Source organism: Squalius cephalus, assembly GCF_949319135.1.
Source record: "Squalius cephalus genome assembly, chromosome: 25".
Classification (NCBI taxonomy): domain Eukaryota; kingdom Metazoa; phylum Chordata; class Actinopteri; order Cypriniformes; family Leuciscidae; genus Squalius; species Squalius cephalus.
Window position 1 is genome coordinate 26,818,789 of NC_137146.1, and position 20,289 is coordinate 26,839,077.

Consider the following 20,289-nt stretch of genomic DNA (forward strand, 5'->3'; position numbering starts at 1 on the left):
CTGTGTTCATGTCATAACTACTGTAATTTGAAAGAGATGGAAACCCGTGACTCGAATTTATACGTTTCAATGGCAACACTATCGATGTCGAAATGAATATGCAGCAGTCAGGTGGTACAGGTCAGTGCTCTTTTAGTTGTTTATGTTCATTATTGTTGTAATTTTATGTGCTTTGAGACATTAGGTTTAACAGCGGCATCTCTTGTGGCGCTTTTGTTTGCTCCCTGCTGTGTGTGTTCATGTGTTTTGAAGGAGGTGTAGGGAAGGTGGGATCTTATGCTTTCAAAGCTAACTCGCTATTGCTAGCCGCTCCGAAAATTACTTACCTTACCTTTAATACAAAGTTTTTCATTACAAATTAAATTGTCAACATTAAAAACAAAATTGTGATAAATCAGATAAAAAAAATGTCAGATTGTCTTTTTTTTTTTTGTTTAACTGACAGCAGCAGTACTCAAGCTGAGATGAACTACAAAAGTTTGTGTCAATCTTGATATAATATAATATAATATAATATAATATAATATAATATAATATAATATAATATAATATAATAAATTGGGAATTGCGAAACTGATCTACTACCGAAACTCTACATTGCCCCGTTTTCTATATGTAGCGACTCTCGGGAGTCGGGACTAGCCCAGTACATTCAATTGATGGACGTGTGCACTGACCAATGAGCAAAGAGATCACATTTGTTTAACCAATGGGTAAGCGAGTATGTTCTAGTCAGCCCCGCCTTCTTCATCAGGTTAGATAGCGCAGCAGTGCGGTGAGTAGAGCCGCAGTTCTCACGCTGGATACACTGAGAAAACCCTTCCCAGGAACACATCAGCGAATATGTAGCTGAAAAACATCTAAATAGTGCTGATCATCGAGTGTGTGCTGGATACACGGGAGGCAGGGGTGCACATCGGATCATTTAATGGTAAGATGACAGATATTTATGAGAGTTTATGGTTTGATTGTAGCGTAACGTTATAAGGTTAGAGCTAAAGCAGTAAATCCGGCGGGTCTACTAGCTATAAATAATTATCATCATAACGATAGAAATATAAGAAGAAAGAAACAATCCTAGAAATCTGTCATGGATAAATCAGTGTAATTGTAAGGGGATTGTGTAAAGGCTGTGTCCAGGCCTCACACTGTGATTTAACTGCTTTACCTCCATAGATTGATATAGAAAATGTTGGAAAGTAGCCTGATATTGATTCATGTTAAAAGCATGAATCATATACAAACTGCTATAGTGTCTAGATTTAACAGGCCTTTATGGCATTTACTCTGAAATACATTGAAACCACAATGCATTATAGGGGTCTTTGTTAAGGTAAAAGGCTGTTTTTTGTGTTTCTCATTGTCCATTACCAAGATCATTGTCCATTGGATGTGATTATGATTTTTGACTCTGACATCTGTTTAGATGGGGTCTCTTTATTGTTATCTGATTTAAGATCATTTCTTTCTGCATGCTGATATATTATGCAACTGTTATCAAGAAAACACCAAATAGACAAAGAAAACCACTAGATTTTATTTGCTGTACGCTGTTATCGACTGTGTGAAAAGTTGGTTTGTGATCTGATTTGTCATTTCAGTGTGGAATCGGTCTTTATTAATCAGATGTTATTTCTATCGAATGTAATGTTACAGTACATGATGTTTTTTTTTCATTACTTTCACATTGACCTGTGAGTTACGATCAAATTTGTGTGAGATTTCTCAGCAAACGCAGAAGTTCCAGGCAGATCAAGATGACAAAACACTGAATGAAACTTTCCATGATTAAAGTACATTTTAGATCTAACATACAATTTAATTATGAAAAGTTGTAATTAACACATTGGAATGAGATTATTTACTCATCTACCCGTTATTATGCATAAAAGGAACATATTTCTTAACATTCATAGTTTTATGAAATGTGAGGTGGGACAGACAAACCCCACATTGCAAAAAAAAAAAAAAATATTTTATTTTCTTTTGTCTGGTTCCAGTACACGCATCTAAAGATTCTTAAAAGGATACTTCACCAAAAAAATGAAAATTCTGTCATTAATTATACTCTTAATGTTCCAAACCCCGTAAGACTTTCGTTCATCTTCGTAATACAAGTGAAGATATTTTTGATGAAATCTGAGAGATTTCTGTCCCTCCATTGACAGTCTACGCAACTACCACTTTGACGCTTCAAAAAGTTCATAAAGAGATCATAAAACTAATCCATATGAATGAGCAGTTTAGTCCAAATTTTCTCAAGAGACTCGATCGCTTTATGAACAGATTGAATTTAGGCTTTTATTCACATAGCCCAGTGGTCTCAAACTCAATTCCTGGAGGGCCACAGCTCTGCACAGTTTAGCTCCAACTCACACCTGCAAGGAAGTTTCTAGTAATCCTGAAGACCTTGATTAGCTGGATCAGGTGTGTTTGATTAGGGTTGGAGCAAAACTGTGCAGAGCTGTGGCCCTCCAGGAATTGAGTTTGAGATCACTAACATAGCCTATAAACATTGATCAGTGAACATAAACAGAAGCTCATACAACCTCATTGGTTCTTGACGAAGCTCAAACGTGATGTGTAACACGAGAATTAACCTCATTGGTTCTTGCAGAAGCTCAAACGTGATGTGTAACACGAGAATGAACCTCATTGGTCCTTGCCGAAGCTCAAACGTGATGCGTAACACGAGAATGAACCTCATTGGTTCTTGCAGAAGCTCAAACGTGATGCGTAACACGAGAATGAACCTCATTGGTCCTTGCCGAAGCTCAAACGTGATGCGTAACACGAGAATGAACCTCATTGGTCCTTGCCGAAGCTCAAACGTGATGCGTAACACGAGAATGAACCTCATTGGTCCTTGCCGAAGCTCAAACGTGATGCGTAACACGAGAATGAACCTCATTGGTCCTTGCCGAAGCTCAAACGTGATGCGTAACACGAGAATGAACCTCATTGGTCCTTTCTGAAGCTCAAACGTGATGCGTAACACGAGAATGAACCTCATTGGTCCTTTCTGAAGCTCAAACGTGATGCGTAACACGAGAATGAACCTCATTGGTCCTTTCTGAAGCTCAAACATGATTCGTAACACGAGAATGAACCTCATTGGTTCTCGCATATCAAGTGAAAATGCTTGAGCTTCTGTTTACCACAACTGATGTGTGAGCTGATGAATGTTTAAAAGCGTAAATTAAATCTGTTAATCATATAAAGTGATTTAAAATGGATTAGATTCACAATCTCTTTATGAACTTTTTGAAGTGGTAATCATAGCTGTCAACGGAGGGACAGAAATCTCAGATTTAATAAGAAATATCTTCATTTGTGTTCTGAAGATGAACGAAAGTCTTACAGGTTTGTGGAATGACATGAGGGAGAGTAAATGATGAATTTTCATGTTTGGGTGAACTATCCCTTTAAGAATGTTTAGATATTTGTGCTGGAAAACATGACAAAAATACTAGGCTAAGTAAGAAAATCTTTTTTTTTTTTTTTTTTTTTTTGCGGATTGGGGGGTTTGTGTGTCCTGCCTCACATTCGTTACAATTATGAATGTTTAGAAATAACTTTAGGCTATTTTCCTTTTAACGGGTCGACGAATAAATAATCTCATTCCAATGTTTTAATATTTTTTTACATGCATTGTACTGTTGAAATATCAAGCTCAACCATTCAGCCTATTAAAGGGGTCATATGATGGGATTTCATGTTTTCCTTTTTCTTCAGTGTGTCATGTAGCTGTTAGTGCAAGTTTAACACCGTGTCCTAACCAGACGCGATGGGCTCGAATTGACATTATCACCTGTCATTATTGCTTTGGATGATCCAAATATGGAAACGGGCGTGACGTTTCCGTCACACGCTTAAGATTTTTGGGCCAATCACAATGCACTGGATCGCTGGCCAATCGGAGCACACCACACTTTTCAGAACGATGAGCTTTGTAAAAATCTACGCGTTTCAGAAAGGCGAGGCATCAATAATGTAGCCTACACTATATGTAAAATAATTCCTTTTTTTTTTACCTAAAACCGTGTAAACATATTGCATTAAACCAAATACACAAAATAATGTTCTTTTTAAAACCATCATATGACCCCTTTAAGTTATTGTAAGAAATAATGATAAAATACCTTTCTTTAAATTATGGGAAATCTAAGTTTATTAATAATTACAAACTATCCCAACTAGTTAGTCCCTATTGATATAAAGATACATTTCTGCTGCGTTTGCAACACTTATTCTGGTCTAGTTAGGCCAAGTGTTAACTTTGCTTTGTATACCCTGTGGTATAATCATGAATGATATTCCTAAATCATGCAGAATGTTAAGGAGGGATGTGTTATTACTCTGTTAAGCGATGAGTTTTGCTTGATCATGATGATAAAATGAGCAACATTGTTCATAGACCATAGAAGGTGGGACCTGAGTCATATACTACACAGATCTGAATATCATAGAGAGCGTGGGCGTTTCTTTGTTTTTTACTAACCATTATGACACCCTAGCAACCGCATTGCAACATGCTAAAAACCAGAACACCTTAGCAACCGCATAGCAATGCCCTGACACACACCCAGAACTCCTTCGCATTGCCAAACTCTCCTCATGAAGTGTATAAATAGAGTTTTTTGGCAATATTTGTGACAGGATATGTTTACTCAGTTGATCATGTGTTGTTTGTGTGGGGTGCGGTGCATTGCCCTGCAGAAATCTGCACACTTCACAGTGTCACCTCCTGCTCCTGTTTTTCTTGTATACTTTATCTCTCTAGTTGTGTCCCAAATGACATAAGCACTGTGTACTCAACCATCTAGTGTTTGAGCTTTACAAGGTTATTGTGTCATATATAGTCTGCTATACTTCTGGAAGGAAAGCTGCAAGAAGTGTCCAACTTTCCACACTTCAGGCTTTTTTTACGTTATTTTATTTTTTATTTTATTTTGAATATAGTTTTATTAATGTTTTGAATTGGCTTTTAGTTTTTAGTTTTCAGTTTTCATGTTAGTTATAGTTACATTTTTAGTAATTTCGTTAATCGCTTTACAATTTTTTTTTTTTTGTTTTATAAAAAAAAAAAAAAAAAAAAAAATATATATATATATATACACGTTTAATTTGTTTGTATTTCAGTTTTATTTATAGGTATTTATTTATTTATTTCCAGGTAATCATTTTAGTGCTTCAGCTTAAACTTATTTCAGTTTATTGAAATTCAAATTTTCAAGGCAACAATTCAAATGTTTGTTTAGTTGAAGTTTTTCAACTAATATTCATATCTTATTTTTGTTTCAACTTTATTTAAATTAACAGAAATGTTTTTAATCATTTTAGTTTTAGTTAACGATAATAATCGTGGATAAGTGCATCGTTTGAAGTGCGCTTTTTTTGGTATGAATTTTGAAGTATGAACAAACTATTTATACCACAAAAGGACTTTGGCCTGCTTCACACAGGATGCATGTATGCGGTTATATACGTGAGACTAGAGATTAAAAGTTGAACTTTTATCCTGATAGGTGTGTTGTTCGAATGCTGTCATGCATGAGATGCTGCATGAGATGCGAGTGCGACGGTTAATGCCTCCGTCTAGCGGCTGTTCACAATGAAAAACATTTGAAAAGTTTTGAAAAGCAGGGTTGTCAAACCTACTGGTGCAAAAAAACAAAAAAACAAGTTGACGGAACAACTTCAACTTCAGCAAAGATGGAAAATACACGTTCTGTGTGATTGTAAAGGGAGGGTTTCTCTTTTTCTTTCTGTTTATTACCCATCTACAGTCTGAATACAAGTTAAAATTGCCATGCTGCTAAGTACACTGCAAAGTTACTGGATTGACAATTGTGTTTAAATGCAAAATTGAGTCAGACACTGCGATGATTGACACTAGGCGCGTTTTCATTACAGATTTGCGCAAAACTTTTGCGAGTTTTTCTTCTTCTAAATATCGATTAAAAACTATTGCGAAATGACGGTGTTTGCATTAACCGATGTTATGCGACTAAAATGTCATTTTTTTTCCTCTCGTGATAAGTCATTCCAACAATCATGGCAACGGACGTTGGTAGGTTTATGTATATCTCAGCCACCGCACTGGACATTATTATTATTATTAATGGAAGGAAACGTAGGCGTGTTCTCCAAGCATTAATGGCAAAGAAAGACCCTTATACTGTGAGCGGCACATATGAAGTGTTTCTGGCTGTTTCTCACTCATATCTGCTCCGAGGTCTTGATTGTGGCCTTTCTTTGAGGTTTAGAATCCAATATTTCTGTAATTCTTTTGTCTTTTATGAACTTAATAAAGAGCTCTGTCTCGTATTCAGTCCAAACACACCGCGTCTTCTAAGTCAGGTGACTGTAAATGCGCAAAAACTGTTTCCATTGCAGTTTTGTGAAATATTTTTCGAATTGCTTGGAAAACCCCCTCATGCGAGCGTAAAAACTTTTTTGCGATAAATGGGAGTTTTTGCGAAATTGACGTGTTTTCATTGGCCGTATTTTCAATGCGCAATTTCAATTTGCGCAATTTGAAGGGTAATGGAAACGCGGCTAGTGATAACCAATGGACGAGACAAAACGGGACATTGTAAAGTACTTAAAGGAGCATTTCACCCATGGGAACATTGATCTTTATTGAAAGTGGGTCATATATGTAGTCGAAATGTAAAATAAATTTTGAATTTGGTGCCTTCTTGACCGAGGAAAGAAAGAAAGTAACTTCAGGACGCATTTGTATGAAAGACAACAACTCCCACAATGCACCACATTGCACAGCTGCGCAAGCCACTCCCACTAATCCAGAACAGCATATGAATCACTCATCCGTCTATAAGGCTAGCTACCACCAGAGCTTGAAATTCATTTCACACAAAATGTCTAACGTTAGTTAGTTGGCGAACTCATTAGTGAATTACTCCTCATTTGTATTTCTTTCGAAGTGGTGAATTATTGCATGGTAACGTTACCGGGATGTTCAGTCAGATGCGGTGCGAAACTAGGATGGTTCACAACACAAACGTCCGTGTCCTCGTCTGATTCAGAGATTTTGTCCAGGAGAAATTGGCATCGTTTTAAATTCTTTGCAGCAGACGGACTCTATCTCTGTGTTCGTAGTTGCATCTTACAGTCTATGAGTTGCATAGTGAGATCACCGGCGCCACCAGTCCGCCCCCAGCTCGAGCCAGTCTGGGCTTCTCGTCCGCGACAGGCAGGTCTTCTGCCTCGGCTGCTCTTCGCTATGCGGCTTGTAAAGGTAGCCACAAACACCTGATTCGAGCATCAGACTTCCAAAATCCTCTTCTTCTACATCATATTGAGTAACGTTACCCTCCGCTATTGTCATATCTTCACAGCTGGCTCCACAGTGCCTGTTAGCTTAGCTTCCAAACAAGATTGAGGATATTGCTTTTAGTTTCAGAAAGTGAAGTCCCACCCACTGATCTGTAATAGGCCTGTAGCGTGAGCGGGTCCCGCCCCCTGGAATAATGAGGAGCTAGTGTTTGTAGTCTCTACACTTTTCAATGAAATGTGACTTCCTGCTTATTATGATGCAAAATGATGATTTTTACGTCATAATAAGCAGGAAGTAAAACACTTAAATCCTTATTTCTCCCATCTCAGGGAAAAATTAATGAAAAATCCACGTTTATTATAATATATGACTGGGTTTCTAACAATACAAAGCTTAATGCAAATGGGTGAAGTGTCCCTTTAATTCAGCAGTTTTTGCTCTGGTGCAGAGAGCTGCAGTTTTACTGCCATTGGTGTACCGACTACTGACTACGTTATCATAGAATAATGCATACGCGAATTGTGACGCACCTTCTTTCTTTAATTCTTCACACACATTCACACACACACACACCTGATCCAGCCAGTGAGTCAGCTGCTAATATACCCTCTCAGTGCTGTCAGCCGGCGTGTTTGGTGTTTATCTGGTGGCCAGTATGACTGAGCATGACATTATCTGAATTATAGGGATGAACAGTCATAACTACTGTTATTTGATTCTGTACTGTAGTCTTATTAAAGTAACCCAGTATTCACTGTCTGTGAGACGGCTGAGATACAGTAGCAGGATTTTTTTTTTTTTTTCTGATTTTTCCATGACCTCACAGTTGTGTGTATGAATGTTTTGGGCCCCAGGGCCAGTTGCAGCTGGTGAGTTTCTGTAATTATTGTCACACTGACAGGTCTCTCCACAGCCTCTCATTAAGTAAAAAAAAAAGAGAGCTAGAGAGCAAGCTCAGATGAATGAGTGAGAGACATTTTGTCTGGGGCCCCAGATCCCGCTGAGCTGAGGGGCCCGGGATCAAGGAGAAAGGGTTGGGAGAATGGTGAAAGCAGCTATTTATATTTTGCCATTTCCTCCATGAGCGGAGAGTCACCCCATGAGCTGCATTCACAGAAGTTGGACGATGTGTCTGTGGTCTGCGGGGACTCGTCTCCTCTCCTCAAACGTGCTCCTGAAACACAGCGCCTCATTCAGTGCCTGCGACCCCCGGCTCTCGGATCAACACCTGCTGTTCAGGCGCTCAGTGACGTGGCATTGATTTGCCACACGTGTCCGTCTCTCTCTGCTTTTGTCAGTGCAGTCACTCAGCCAAACGCTGCACATTTCTGGGGCCTGAAGTTTGCTGAGATGTGCTTGGCCTGAAATACGGGTTTACTGTGACTTGTTTTTTTTTGTCTGTACTGAATATTTGCTTTTTGGATGATGATAACTGCACATGTTATAAATATTTCTTGTGGATTTAATACATTGCTCATTTTAATATAAAAATAAAATATTTTAATTTAAAATATATATATATTTCTCTTTTATTTTTATTATTTGGCATAAAATGAAAATGCACTATTTTCTTAATATTATTGATCTTATTGTGAACGATGCATCCATGCAGATGTTTCACTTTAAAATAAATAAATAAAAAATATTAATATGTATATTGACCTCAAAAACTTTAATTAAAATATAATTTCATCCACTTTAAACCGAGTCACTTTTTTCTTTTTCTTTTTTAATCAACCGATTGGTAGAACCAAGTCTTTCTCTACTATTGTTTTTCTGAAAAAGTGGCTAGGCTTAAGTGGATGAAATTATATTTTAATTAAAGATTATGAATCTCTCTCTCTATCTCTCTCTCTCTCTCTCTCTCTCTCTCTCTCTCTCTCTCTCTCTCTCTCTCTCTCTCTCTCTCTCTCTCTCTCTCTCTCTCTCTCTCTCTCTCTCTCTCTCTCTCTCTCTCTCTCTCTCTCTCTCTCTCTCTCTCTCATATATATATATATATATATTTACCGGTCTGTCGTGGTGAAGAAAGAGCTGAGCCGCAAGGCAAAGCTCTTGATTTACCGGTCAATCTATGTTCCTACTCTCACCTATGGTCATGAGCTGTGGGTCATGACCGAAAGGACAAGATCCCGGATACAGGCGGCCGAAATGAGCTTTCTCCGCAGGGTGGCTGGGCGATCCCTCAGAGATAAGGGTGAGAAGCTCGGTCACTCGGGAGGAGCTCAGAGTAGAGCCGCTGCTCCTCCACATCGAGAGGGGTCAGCTGAGGTGGCTCGGGCATCTGTTCCGGATGCCTCCTGGACGCCTTCCCGGGAAGGTGTTCCGGGCGCGTCCCACTGGGAGGAGACCCCGGGGAAGACCTAGGACACGCTGGAGGGACTATGTCTCCCGGCTGGCCTGGGAACGCCTCGGTGTCCCCCCGGAAGAGCTAGAGGAAGTGGGGGATGAGGGAAGAGGGAAGTCTGGGCATCTCTGCTTAGACTGCTGTCACCGCGACCCGACCCCGGATAGTGGAAGAAGATGGTATGGTATGATATATATATACACACACACACACACATACACACATATATATATATATAATGTATGTTTTTTATTTTATTTAAATGAAACATCTGCTTGGGTGCATAGTTCACAATAAGATATATAACATATGTTAAGAAAAAAGTAAATTTTTATTTTATGGAAAATAGTAAAAATCTGAAGAGATCTGTCGCTACTTCTGTTTCACTGTGACTTTATACATGCAAAGAAATTGTTATTGGTTGTTGCATTGTATCCAATGTCGGAAATATTTTTCTTTTTAATCCAACGGCATAACTTTTTTCCCTGTAATTTTTTTTTTAAAATACACAGTTTCACCGCCCTCTGTGGTCTGTTGTACAGTAACTACTGTTATGGCTGAGCAGCATTTTAAAGAGAATCTTGCTTGACATGTTTATATAATTAACTGCCTAAATAACACGTTGGTTTAATGGGACAGAGATTTGAAGGCAACTCTATCGCCCCCTTGAGTACTGAGGTTTATTACGATTGCAGTAACACCAGAACGTGTGTTAATGGTGTGCAATGACTCTGCAGGCGTGCACTGGCCTTTATGTATATTTACTTGTATTTCTGGCAAACAAAAGGAAATGTCAGACACAGAAAGGTGGAAGTATTGTTTCTCAGGAAACTGCTGCAATACCTAAATCTGCCCTCATTTACTCAACACGTGTTTCTGTTCTCTGTTTCACAGTAATGCTGTTTGCTTGAGTAGGCCCACATAGTTAAAGCTGCTCAAGCAAACACAATGAGGTCACAGGGGAGAAACTCTTATGCGTGACCACTTTTATATCACAGAGATTATTATTTTTTATTAAAAATAATTTTGTGTGTGTTATATGAAGGGCACTTTTATGGCTGGAACTAAAGATTTTTTTCAACCGATTAATCTATTGATTATTTTTTCGTTTATTCAAATAATCTAATGATTATTTCCCTAACAAATAGCTGAAGTCACAACTGCATTCTAGCTAACTAACTAACCATAACGACAGTATCAAACGTGGTGTTTATGGAACGTGTCCATAAAGGCCCGTTCATACCAAGAACGATAACTATAAAGACCGCTATATACCAACGGACGATATCGGTCTGTTCTTATAAGCTCGTGCTTGTCTGTCACTTTAAATGCTCGAGCTCGTTACAGCAGGATGGATTCTGATTGGATGTCGTTGTTTTTATTGTTCATCAGCTGGATAAAATTGTTCTGACTTCGGTACCAAGTTGGTACGGAAATTGAAAAAATGTGTCTGTGTCCGAAATCGTCCCCTATACCCTTAAATCGTGCACTATTTGAGGGTACAGACATTTGTAGTGGTGTCTGAAACCATAGTGGACGTTACAGAGTGCATTCATTCAATCCCACAATGCACCGCAGTAACAAGTGTACAACTGATGTACGGCTCAACGGCTAGAGAATACCCATAATGCACTGTGAGTATCGCGCGTTGAATAAATTCCATCCATGCATCCATGCATCCATCCATGCATCCATGCATCCATGCATCCATGCATCCATCCATCCATCCATCCATCCATCCATCCATCCATCCATCCATCCATCCATCCATCCATCCATCCATCCATCCATCCATCCATCCATCCATCCATCCATCCATCCATCCATCCATCCATCCATCCATCCATCCATCCATCCATCCATCCATGCATCCATGCATGCATCCATGCATGCATCCATGCATGCATCCATGCATCCATGCATCCATGCATCCATGCATCCATGCATCCATCCATCCATCCACTAATGTAGGGAATAGTGAATGAGGGTATAGTGGGCGAATTCAAACACAGCCTGTGACGATACCAGCTGCTTGTCCCCTGAACACACTGTAAAAAAACCGCAGTCTCTGTAGAGAGCCCAGGCTCCACAAAGAGCAACAAAAACAAACTGGCCCAGCCTGGACCACGAATTGAACAAAAATACATTACATATTATGTACTGCACACTTATTTTGCCATATATGTTATACTGTGTGGAAATTTGGGGAAATACCTATAAAAGCAATTTACAAAATATTTGCACACTACAAAAAAGAGCAATCAGGATAATAAATCATACTGGGTATTACGAGCACACTAATCTTCTGTTTTTAAATTCACATTTGTTAAAATTTATGGACATTGTTACATTTAAAACTGCTCAATTTATGTTTAAAGTCAAAGAAAATAATTTACCAGGTAACATAAGTGCAATGTTTAATGAAAGAGATGGGGGATATCATCTAAGAGGATATTGTATGTTCAAACAACCACTTGTGCGAACTGCTATTAAAAACATGTGTATATCAGTTTGTGGGGTAACCTTATGGAATGGACTGGATAATGACATCAAACAGAGTTTTAATATCATTCGGTTCAAAAATAGATTAAAGAAATCATTATTGGACCAATATAGATAAGCAAAGATTGAAACACAGGTCTAAATCTGCAATGTGATAGTGTTGTGGTTAAGGTATTGTTGTGAGTTATGTAAGATCTGAGAAAAATGAATGTATTAACTGCGTATTAATTTGCTTTGTAATATTATGTTGTTAAATAGGGGCAGGTTTAAATAAGCTAATTGCTTCTGCCTGCTCCTTCTCAAACAAATCTTTTATTTTGATATTATTATTATTATTATTATTATTACTATTATCTTTTATTTATGTATTTATTACTTTTATTTTGTTTTTGTTTTTGTGATGGTTGTTTTATTTTGTGGTTTTAATTATTTTTTGTATGTTGTATAACTATGTTGATTGTTTGAGATAAATAATAAAGAAAGAAAGAAAGAAAGAAAGATAACAAACAGTGTTCCAGCCAATAACTGACAAGAATGATTTGGAGGGGGGGGTTAGTGCGTGTGCACATGAAGGGGGGTGTGGGGAGTGGAGGAGAGAGAAGCATGAAGAGGGAAGTTAGCTAGAGGAGAGATGTCCTAGACAACGACAACGACTAATGTTAGAATTATATTCTCTTGATTTTTGATATGGCCGACACATGGACAAATAGCAAAGAAGAGGGAGAAGGAAAGCCCGAAGTCCCGGACATAAGGGGCTTTTGCACCGGAGGAACCTTTTCATAGTTTCTAGAACTATTGGCGGACGTGTATCATGGTTTTTGGCGCGTTCGCCCCGCAGGATCTAGGGAAGATTTTAGTTCTGGGAAGTGGGAACTCCTTTTGGAGAAACTAATTTAGCTCCTACTTTGGTCTAAACCAGCTCTATAGGAACTATCCATGACATTAGTGTACGCTGATTGGCCGAACCCTCACAAAACACCAGCATCCGCCTTTTTTTAAACAAATATATAGCCTATATATTTACTAAACAAACTTTACGAACATGGGAAACAGTGATAGATGGGCCTCTTAACCTTTATGCTAAGGAGAAAATCCTTTGAGGGGACCAAGCTAAACATGATTATGCTTTTCATTACTGTCTACTTTCTATGTATAACAGTTCTATCTAATAATGTGTTAGACAGGACTGTTAGACAGATCATAAACTAATGAACACGGAGAATGCGAGCATTGTTTGTTTGCTCATGCTCTGGCATTCCCAGCGCCGTCAAAATAAAGGTCATAACAACGAGCGCGGCTCACATCACTTCAGAGTTCCTGCTGGCGGTGCGAATGTGTTCCAATGGGAACCGTTAGTTCTCGGCAACCCTCCTGGTGGCTACTTCTTATAACTAAGTTCCTAGAACTATCCGTTGCAAAAACCCCTATAAATGTTGAGCGTGTGAACTCACAGACATTTGACTATTTTAGAAACGGTTTCTATTTTTCTGCAACGTCGCGCTGGAACAACAAACACAAGGTGTGGCAATGATAATCTCAGGTACTGTTTATGTGCTTTATTTAATGTTAAAAGCGTGTAATGTGACTTTGAATATCATTTAGTGCTCCAGCTTTGTAGCTGTAAAAGCAACAATGGATAATACACCTCAGATCTTGAAATTAAACAAATGGAAACAAGAACATTCAAACTGTGAACAAACAAGTGAACAAACTCAGCCTATGTATTTTTAATAATGTTTAAATGGTGTAATATTTGTGAATTTGATTATGTAGCTACTTATCCATTTTCTTGCGAGTGCCGTCAGGATTACTCTCTGGTGCCGTGAGACTCCGCCCACACGCTGTTCTGATTGGCTGTGGGTTTTGATTGATTTTGACCTATCTCGCAGTCGCGTCTAGTGTGGACAGACACATTATTTGTCGCTGGAATCTTATCGCATCGCGTCTGGTTAGGACACGGTGTAAGAATCCGCCTCAACAGCGCTCAAAATGCTAAAGGGAAATGCTGGTATCGTCACATTTTTTACATTTCAGTACCGATTTGGTACCGATGTCCATACTTTTGACAACACGCAGCCTTAACACCCACGGCAGCTCGTCAAAAACACAATGCTGTGTGAACGCAGCCGTATTAAGCACAAAATATAATGGGACTGACAAACGTTTTCTTGTGCTGTGTAACAATTCACTGTAATAGTGCAATTACTTACAGTGCCGTCTCGTCGTTTTGAGGTACGAGAGCCCCGGGTTGTTTTCTCTTCAGATGCTCCTGCATAGAAGTTGTGCTGTGTGGTTTGCCATTTCTGTTTTACTGAGCGTGCAGAGCGCTATTTTATTCGTTCTGTTTAAAATAAACCACACTTTAGATCGGGCTCCATATTTTTTTAATAACATGTTGACTAATTTCGTCGTTCCAGCCCTAGTCACAATTCGTTTTTACTAGTGGTGGGCATAGATTAATTTTTTTAATCTGGATTAATCTCACTGTAATCTTGGAATTAATCTAGATTAAAATGGCTCATTTGAATTCTGCCGAAGGCATTCAGAATGTGTGCTACCCAAATAATGACTAAAGGGCACGTGTTTCTTAAATACAAAGTGACATTTAAAAGAACTTGTGAAGAAATGCCAGAGATTTTCTTTTTATTATTAAAACTAACATAATTTAAGATGATTTTATTATTTATTTTTTTACTTTGAGCAATGATGGAGCTATAATAGACTCTTCTTATGAGCATATAAAACAAAACAGCTCCTTGGAAAAAATTAAATGTAGCCTAATATTGTAGTAGTTATAAACAAAGGTCTATTTTTAGTTCAGATTAACATTTGAGGGCAGCAATTTTATTCATAATGTCAAAATAAAACCGACGTCATGTTACTTGAAAGCATTATAGCCTACTATTCCTGCCAAACTTCCATGGTTGCAGTTAGTGTTACTACAGTAAATCCATGGTAAATGTTGCAGATCTGTGGACACTGGATAGTTCATTCATGGCACAATGTTTCTTCCTGGCTTCCACGCACTGTTTGATCCGTTAATAACGGAGAAATGTGAATGTTTCTCACTAGATCTCGCAGCAATGTTATTACTTCTGTGGCGAATTCAAATGCTTTCTTTACTGGATCTCTTAGCGCTGTGTAGTAACAGTGTCGCATGATCACGATCAGCTCGCGCTGATTTGGTCCAAACTGATAAACAACGATCCGTCAACCACACAATAACGAGTAGCTCAGTTTCGTTCCGCTTACATTACGTTTGCCATTTGATGTCGGACAATGTTGTGGTCGCGCCAGCGTCTCTATGAGCGCGCTTGCCACCCGCGCGACCCGCCTGCATTTGAAATAACGAAATTTTGGTCGGCAGGAAAAATGGTCCAACGAACCGTTCGGTTTGAAAATGCGTACCGAACACTGAACCGAATTCGGCTAGGTATACATCCGCGCTTACGCGCTAAAATATCAAGGTGAAAGTCATCATAGCTTGCGTAGTATAGACCCAGCTCCCAACCCAACTTTGAGAATAGATTAACGGTGATATTTTTTTTTATCGCCCGATAAGAGTCTCACGTTAACGCCGATAACGGCCCACCACTAGTTTTTACAAATGTATTTTCGCTACTTTTCAAATGCATTATTTATACAGATTATTATTTTTACTTTTGTCTCAGACCCAGATTTTCAATCATAAACTATGAAATCCAATCTATTTTGAAAACTGATGATCTGCACAGTCAAATAGACCGAACCTATTTAACCATTTAAATATCTATTACGTGAAAAATTATACTGTACATTTTTACACAAATTATTACTCAGTCGTTGCCATTTGCACCATGACCATTCATTTGCCTCTAATATTTGACCAAATCTTTGTGTACTTCCTTACCAAGAAGATAAATGTCAGAAGAGCTTGAGATGTTAGACGTGATGTTTGAAGAAAATAAAGAAAAAAACAAGGTAAATATAACTTGTGAACAGAATATTTTATTGTGCGTAATTTTCCAATCAACCTGTAATGTTGTGAAATTATTCAAGTAAATATTGGAAATATTGTTTGTCTATTTAGTAGATCTGCACGATTCTGGATAAATCAGAGAATCGCGATTTTTTTTTGTTTCAAACTGAGATCACGATTCTCCCACGTTTCTGAACAGACAACTAAACAAAATAACATGTTATTTACAAGAGCTTTTGACAATGTTAAGTGCTGCAGTCTATCTAAAATGTTTAATTAATTTGAATGAATGAATCAATGACTCACTCATAAATACTTCACTTGTTTCATTACTGGATGAATCAGCGTTTTTGAACGAATCTCTTGAATTCAATGACAAATATATATTTTTAACAGTCACTTGTCGCCCCCTGGTGGCGCAACAATGCAATCGATACAATCATTATTTGAAGCGACCAGTCATTTTCAAAAGGTGATTTGCTCTATTTTGATCGCTTCTGTAGACCTCATCAGTTTATATATCCAAGCTATAAACTTTTATCCCAGTACTTCTGTGATAATTTTAATATCTGCAACACAGAAACGATGATACTGTGTGGTTGAAAAGACTGTGAAGCTGTTTCACAAACACTGTTTTAACAGACAGTTTTAAGTTAATTTTATGCATTGTCATGTTTTAAAGAAGGATTAATGGAGAACAAAGTGGTAATAGAAAATGTGTTTATGGTTATCATGCGATTTTCGGTTCTGTATTCAGAGATTCGATTGGTAAGCATCTCATAGTTTATTGTGGTTTGATTAAAACCATGATGGAGGAGTCACATTGTGTCGTTTCCTCTTTATATTTCAGTGTTGTTTCATCACCTATTTGAGCCTGTAAACACTCACAGACTCTTGTCAGATAGGGGTGGATTATTCAGCTTTGGTAAATGCTTCTCTCTGGGGTTTTTCTAGCTACCATCAAGTTTATGGTCATTGAATGGGTTTCCTGTGGTAAATGTTACATGGCATCTTATATTTAAGCTGTTTTATTGTCTTTCTGTGGTTAAAACACTGATTGAACGATTAGGCCTACATGAGACATGAATCATTTCAGTGAGTTGTACTGTTGTTTCCAACATACCTTCTGATGTTCATCTATGTTTATTTTGTGCTATAACTAACATTAGTAGTAAAGAGGAAGAGACGATCGGCAGCGATCTGTCATGCCACATTAAAGAGTGCCAAAACCTCATTTATAGTTTGAATTTCGTTGTAAAATTGACAGAATTTTGTTTGATATCAAAAGTAACCTGCTCTGTCTTGTCTGTTATTAAACTTTCCCACACTGCTGGTTCGGCTTCGTTTGCTCTCCGAAGTGCTGTCTTTTCTTCTATTGGATTGCCTTCATGTGGGCTGCATTACATTGCGCTACAGCGCCCCACTGGTCAATACCCAGTAATCTGAAATCACTATCTCTTATCCCCATAATTATTTATATGGCGAAATGTGTAATTAGTGGTATGACTTTACCATATCCCTTAAATGTCCGTCTCGTTTGAACTTGGCACGCTAGCAACTGCTCTCTCCGTGGAAGAAGCTTTGCGTTTAAAGACCTACCTGTAATAAAATATTCCGTTCTGATCAATATTTTGTCTAATTATTTACTTATCTGGCAAGTAGCCGTGAAATAATTGGGATAATGTACATCCAGCCGGTTGTTATCTCAGAATAAACGAGGCTGATGCAAGACCGTCCTCATCACCCTGTTGGGGTTTATTCTGAGATAACAGTACATTATCCCTTACATTATAACTTCTGTTACAAATAGTTATTGGTCATTGTGAATGCATTAACTAACGTTAACTAATGGGAACTTATTGTAAAGTACCTTATCTATTGTTCTTTATAATTCTTTTCCATTTTAATCTGTTTGAAACTTTTTTTACATCTTTTTGTTTTATTGTATTTAAATGTTCATTTGTTCTTTTTGTTATAAGAAAAAAGTTATTCAAACTGTTGACAACACTTCTTTTGCAACTTATTTCAATATTGTGAATCGCGATAATACCATATACCGTGATAAAAGCTTCAGCAATTATCATGATATGAAAATTTGATAACGTCACATCCTATATGTCACAATTATGGTTAACATTTCATGTTGACTTTCAAGTTGATGTGTGTGTACTATGGGGTTGTACTATAGGGTTTGTATAACATCAGCGTACATGAAACCGGGCGTCACCTGTGTGTTTGAGCGGGAGAAATGGAGAAACTGAAATATTTTAGCATTTGACCTTGATCTTTAAATAGGCCAAGAGAAAAACAGGTGTTTGGCGTGTGAAATGACTGTTTTCCACTTATCTTGTTCACTCTTGTGATGAAGATGAATTTGAATGCACTGCTGTAGGATTCAGTGCACTAGTAAGGTGTCCTGGCAGCTTGTTTGCTGCTGTGGCAGGGGTCGTTAGGCGCCTTTCCATTACAGATTTGCGCAAAACTTTTGTGAATTTTTTTTTTTCTCCTAAATGTCGACAAAAAACTATTGCGAAATGACGCCGTTTCCATTAACCGATGTTATGCTACTAAAACGTTTTTTTTTTCTTTTCTTTTTTTTCGCAATAAGTCATTCCAACAATCATGCTGACGGATGTTAGTAGGTTTATGTATATCCCAGCCACTGCACTGGCCATTATTATTAATGTAAGGAAATGTAGGAGTGTTATTCAAGCATTAATGGCAAGGAAAGCGCCATATACTTGTGAGCGGAACATATGAGGTGTTTCTGGGTGTTTCTCCCTCATTTCTGCTTCGAGGTCTTGATTGTCTCATTTCTTTGTTGTTTAGAATCCTCCTAGTTCTTTTGTCTTTTATGAATTTAATAAAGAGCTCTGTCTCGTATTCTGTCCAAACACACCGCGTCATCTACGTCAGGTAACCTGGAAATGCGCAAAAACTGTTTCCATTGCAGTTGTGGGAAATGTTTCTTTTTTTTCGAATTGCCTGGAAAACCACCTCATGCGAGTGTAAACTTTTTTTTGCGATTAAATGGGAGTTTTTGCAAAATTTACGTGTTTCCATTGGGCGTATTTTCAATTCGCGCAATTTGAAGGGTAATGGAAACGTGGCTACTGACTGCTACCTGTTAGAAATAAGAGGATACAGTGGAAGATAAAGCCACTGTATCCACTTCTCCTGTTAAAAGCATTGGCTTTCTAGATGTGAAATCTCTGTGGTTTACAAATTAATAGATTTGAGTGCAGCATTGAATTCCTGTCGTTTGCTATCATCCATTCTTTAAAGTCACCATGAAATCAAAATTGTGTAGTCTTATTTTTTTATGGAATATTTCAGTATTATAAATGACTTATCTGTGCACATCATTGTTTTTTAAATTCATGTTCCCTTATTATCTTTAATCAAAATAACTTTCCCTCCCTCTTGCAGCGACATCTGTTCTCTGATGATATATTTACTGGCATGAGGGCGGGGCAACCTGTCACTCACATGAGATCCACCAATAGCAAACCACAACCATTCAAACAATTCCTCATGGACAAAATCAAATCCCCACCCTACATGTTTTTTTCTTGCTTGATAAATTAAAGCCTAAATTAAATCTCTTCATCATATAAAGTGATCGAGTCTCTTCAGAAAATGTGGACTAATCCGCTCAATTCAGTTACAATCTCTTTGTGAACTTTTTGAAGCGTCAAATTGGTAGTTGTGTAGCTGTGAATGGAGGGACATGAAATCACTCAGATTTCATCAAAATCCTCATTTGTGTTCCGAAGATGAACGATCGGCGTGAAGGAGACAACTATCCCTTTAGGCAGCTTTTCTTTTTTTAAACGTACTTGAACGAGAACAACTGGGTCCTTTTTCACTTCAGGCTCACTTTTTGAGTCAACTGAAAGCCTGAGTTTGATCCGTTTAAGTAGTTTGTAGTTGTACACACACACAGTATCGAATTTGCACACTAAATGATTACAGAAGTAAAACTGGGCATCATAGACTTAAACATATGAGGATTGCACACCACCAAAATTTCCCCCAAAGTTGCTCCGAACACAAACTCATGCAGAAACATGTGCTTTGTTCCAAGGAGACACATGACAGAAAGTGAAAAAAGTGTTCTAAAATCGCCTCAAAATATCAAACATGTATGATATCCTCTGACTGGATGCAGTCATAAGAAAC

General features: G+C 38.0%; 1 protein-coding gene across 1 annotated transcript in view; it reads left to right on the plus strand.

The window, feature by feature from the left end:
• The first annotated feature begins 757 nt into the window (after positions 1-757).
• The window catches only part of nck1b (NCK adaptor protein 1b), a 61,106-nt gene continuing 41,574 nt past the window's right edge, over positions 758-20,289 (plus strand). The window contains exon 1 of the mRNA XM_079862918.1: positions 758-931. The gene's annotated coding sequence lies outside the window, so the exon portion shown is untranslated. The remainder of the gene's footprint in view (positions 932-20,289) is intronic.